We start from the raw sequence: 5,265 nt of genomic DNA on the forward strand, positions 1-5,265 counted from the left end.
GGAAACAACCCAAAGATAAGGAAAAGGAGTCGGACAAAGTTGAGGACAAAGAAGATAGTGATGATGGATATCCCCAAGTCAATTCCACCCTGATGATTTTTGCTGATGTTGAAAGCAAAAGTCGATTGAATGGAGGGAGCCCGGTCGACTGCCCTGGCATCGGCTGGTCTTTGCAGTAGAACCAGGTCGACTGCCATCCACGGACCGAGTCGGGTAGGATCATGGCCAGAAAAGAGCTTTTTCCTCTCATCTGAACCCCAAGACCCCCACACATCTGAATCACTTGTGTTCTCTCATCACTCGGATTGGCCTTTTTCACCGTCTGGGAGCGACAGGTGAAGATGTGCTTGAAAAGACCCCAATGAGGCCGACAACCCAAGAAATTCTCGCACAAAGACACAAAAGCAGCAAGGTACACGATGGTGTTGGGTGTGAAGTCGTGGAGTTGCGCCCCAAAGAAATTCGAAATCCCCGAAAGAAAGGGTGAGGCGGCAAAGAAAACCCACGGTCGACATGGGTGGCCAAGAGAACGCACTCACCCTCCTGAGGCTGCGGCTCAGACTCCTTCCCCGGGAGCCGCACCGATCCATGGGGGATCAGTCCTCCATCGGCCAGGTCGTCAAGATCGGCTTGACGAATCGTCGAGCGGATCCAGTCACCCTGGATCCAGCCCTGAGGCAGGCCGACCCTTGATGAAGATCCGCCTCGACTGGTCGCCCTTCCCTTCGCCTTCGCCGTTGCTTTCTTCGCCCGCTCCAGGGCTGCCGTCTTCTCTTTCACCATCGTTGCCGGCGAGACGCGCACGAAGCAGCGGCACTGAGACGGAAGCAAACGCGGCGGATAAGTATGGGGAAGAGAGGATAAAATGAGAACGCACTGTTCAAACACCCCCGTCCGGCGCCTTATATGAGGTTACTTCCGAGTGACTGACTTGTAGGCCCGGGTGATCCTGTCAAATCCCGTAACAGTCGCACACGTGATACGTGGCGAAAAAGGTGGCATGAAGATCGAGGCATCCCTGCCTTATCCCATCCGATTACTGCGGCCTCCTCCGCCCCGCACGTTTCCCAAAATTCGAATCCCGCAGAATCCGCGAGCAGCAGAACAACTTGTCAGACGGAGGATCTCCTCCACACCACCACTCGGAACTTTTCAAGTAAAGAAATTCACTCGACTGAAACCAAGAATGGATCAAGGCGACCGAAAAAGGAGTTGGTGTCATTACTCAAGTTCTTGGATCCAGAGCCAGATACACTCATAGCATGAAAAATGGGCCGAAAGAGTTCTCAACTCCTTCCCCACTCAAACCTCGATCCATTCGGGGGCTAATGATGAAGCTATGTACCTAGGGTAGGGTCATGGACCTGTCCAAACTACCCTACCCAAGGACATCTCTAGAAGAAATCACCTGTCAATCGACACACTCGACCATGAAGCCAACCACTCGACGACCGGGAGGACTAAAGTCATTCTGCATGTAAACGGTTGGTCATTGAGTAGCATTTATGGTCATCATAGCACTTTACTTGTGGCGTTACCAGTAACGCCAGATCTTAATGTACCTTAAACCCTACATAACAGAGGGCCGGAGGGGTCTGGCAAACTCTATATAAGCCACCCCCCTCAGTGTAAAGGGTTCGCACCCCTGTAACTCATACGCATATAATCCAGTCGATTGCCTCCTGGCTCCGAGACATAGGGCTGTTACTCCCTCCGAGAAGAGCCTGAACTCGTAAATCCCTTGCGTATACAACTACTCCATAGCTAGGATCTTGCCTCTCCATACCTACCCCCCTACACTATTGTCAGACTTAGAACCATGACACAGGCCCCCTCCTCCCTTCACCCTATAAATAGAGGGGAGGAGGGATGGCAGCCGCACCACATCCAAGGCGCAACCCTCCCACTCTCCAACACCTCTCCTCCTCCGTTTGAGCTTGGCAAAGCCCTGCCGGAGAACTGCTACTCCACCACCACCACGTTGTTGTGCTGCTTCTGGAGCTATTCCTCAACCTCCCCCTCCTCCTTGCTGGATCAAGGCGTGGGAGACATCACCGGGCTGCACGTGTGTTGAACGCGTAGGTGTCGTTGTTCGGCTCTTAGATCGGAATCCACCGCGATCTAAATTGCTACGAGTATGACTCCATCCGCGTGCTTGTAATGCTTCCGTGTCGCGATCTTCAAGGGTATGAAGATGCACTCCCTTCTCTCTCGTTGGTAGTTTCTCCATAGATTGATTTTGGTGATGCGTAGAAAATTTTAATTTCTGCAACAATCCCCAACAGTGGCATCATGAGCTAGGTCTATGCGTAGTTTCTATGCACAAGTAGAACACAAGTTATTGTGGGCGTCGATTTTGTCAATTTACTTGCCACTACTAGTCTTATCTTGATTCGGCAGCATCGTGGGATGAAGCGGCCCAGACCGACCTTACATGTATGCTTATGTGAGACAGGTTCCACCGTCGACATGCACTAGTTGCATAAGGTGGCTAGCGGGTGACTATCTCTCCCACTTTAGTCGGATCGGATTCGATGAAAAGGGTCCTTATGAAGGGTAAATAGCAATTGGCATATCACGTTGTGGTTTTGGCGTAGGTAAGAAACGTTCTTGCTAGAAACCTATAGCAGCCACGTAAAAACTTGCAAAAACAATTAGAGGACGTCTAACTTGTTCTTGCAGCATATGCCGTGTGATGTGATATGGCCAAAAGGATGTGATGAATGATATATATGTGATGTATGAGATTGATCATGTTCTTGTAATAGGAATCACGACTTGCATGTCGATGAGTATGACAACCAACAGGAGCCATAGGAGTTGTCTTAATTTAATTGTATGACTTGTGTGTCATTGAATGATGCCATGTAATTACTTTACTTTATTGCTAAACCATTAGCCATAGTAGTAGAAGTAATAGTTGGCGAGACAACTTCATGAAGACACGATGATGGAGATCATGATGATGGAGATCATGGTGTCATGTCGGTGACAATGATGATCATGGAGCCCCGAAGATGGAGATCAAAAGGAGCAAAAATGATATTGACAATATCATGTCACTATTTGATTGCATGTGCTGTTTATCATGTTTTACATCTTATTTGCTTAGAACAACGGTAGCATAAATAAGATGATCCCTCATAAAATTTCAAGAAAGTGTCCCCCCTAACCGTGCACCATTGCAAAAGTTCGTTGTTCCAAAGCACCACATGATGATCGGGTGTGATAGATCCTAACGTTCGCATACAACGGGTGTAAGCCAGATTTACACATGCAAAACACTTAGGTTGACTTGACGAGCCTAGCATGTACAGACATGGCCTCGGTACACAAGAGACCGAAAGGTCGAACATGAGTCGTATAGTAGATACGATCAACATGAAGATGTTCACCGATGATGACTAGTCCATCTCAAGTGATGATCGGACACGGCCTAGTTGACTCGGATCATGTATCACTTAGATGACTAGAGGGATGTCTATCTGAGTGGGAGTTCATTAAATAATTTAATTAGATGAACTCAATTATCATGAACTTAGTCTAAAATCTTTGCAATATGTCTTGTAGATCAAATGGCCCACGCTAATGTTGCCCTCAACTTCAACGCGTTCCTAGAGAAAACCAAGCCAAAAGACAATGGTAGCAACTATACGAACTGGGTCCGGAACTTGAGGATCATCCTCATAGCTGCCAAGAAAGCATATGTCCTAGATGCACCTCTAGGTGAAGCACCCGGTTTCCCAGCAACTCAAGACGTTATGAACGCCTGGCAGTCGTGTAGTGATGATTACTCCCTGGTTCAGTGCGGCATGCTTTACAGCTTAGAACCGGGGCTCCAAAAGCGTTTGGAGAAGCACAGAGCATATGAGATGTTCTAAGAGCTGAAAATGGTTTTCCAAGCTCATGCCCAGGTCGAGAGATATGAAGTCTCCGACAAGTTCTATAGTTGTAAGATGGAGGAGAATGGTTCTGTCAGCGAGCACATACTCAAAATGTCTGGGTTGCACAACCGCTTGTCTCAGCTGGGAGTTAATCTCCCGGATGACGCGGTCGTCGACAGAATCCTCCAGTCGCTTCCACCTAGCTACAAGAGCTTTGTGATGAATTTCAATATGCAGGGGATGGTGAAAACCATTCCTGAGGTATATTCAATGCTGAAATCAGCGGAGGTGGAGATCAAAAAGGAACATCAAGTGTTGATGGTCAATAAAACCACCAGTTTCAAGAAAGGCAAGGGTAAGAAGAACTTCAAGAAGGACGGCAAGGGAGTTGCCGTGCCCGGTAAGCCAGTTGTCGGGAAGAAGCCAAAGCATGGACCCAAACCTGAGACTGAGTGCTTTTATTGCAAGGGAAACAATCACTGGAAGCGGAACTGCCCCAAGTACTTAGCGGACAAGAAGGCCGGCAACACCAAAGGTATATGTGATATACATGTTGTTGATGTGTACCTTACCAGTACTCGTAGTAGCTCCTGGGTATTTGATACCGGTGCGGTTGCTCATATTTGTAACTCAAAACAGGAGCTGTGGAATAAGCGGACACTGGCGAAGGACGAGGTGACGATGCGCGTCGGGAATGGTTCCAAGGTCGATGTGATCGCCGTCGGCACGCTACCTCTACATTTACCCACGGAATTAGTTTTAAACCTTAATAATTGTAATTTAGTGCCAGCTTTGAGCATGAACATTGTATCTGGATCACGTTTAATGCGAGATGGCTACTCATTTAAATCCGAGAATAATGGTTGTTCCATTTATATGAGAGATATGTTTTATGGTCATGCCCCACTGGTCAATGGTTTATTCTTAATGAATCTCGAACGTGATGTTACACATATTCATAGTGTGAATACCAAAAGATGTAAGGTTGATAGTGATAGTCCCACATACTTGTGGTACTGCCGCCTTGGTCACATTGGTGTCAAACACATGAAGAAGCTCCATGCAGATGGATTTTTGGAGTCTCTGGATTATGAATCATTTGACACATGCGAACCATGCCTCATGGGCAAAATGACCAAGACTCTGTTCTCTGGAACAATGGAGCGAGCAACCAACTTATTGAAAATCATACATACTGATGTGTGCGGTCTAATGAGCGTTGAGGCTCGCAGTTGCTATCGTTATGTTCTCACACTCACTGATGACTTAAGTAGATATGGGTATGTCTACTTAATGAAACACAAGTCTGAAACCTTTGAAAAGTTCAAGGAATTTCAGAGTGAGGTAGAGAATCAACATGACAGAAAAATAAAGTTTTTAC

Source organism: Triticum aestivum, chromosome 4B, assembly GCF_018294505.1.
Source record: "Triticum aestivum cultivar Chinese Spring chromosome 4B, IWGSC CS RefSeq v2.1, whole genome shotgun sequence".
NCBI classification, from domain to species: Eukaryota; Viridiplantae; Streptophyta; class Magnoliopsida; order Poales; family Poaceae; genus Triticum; species Triticum aestivum.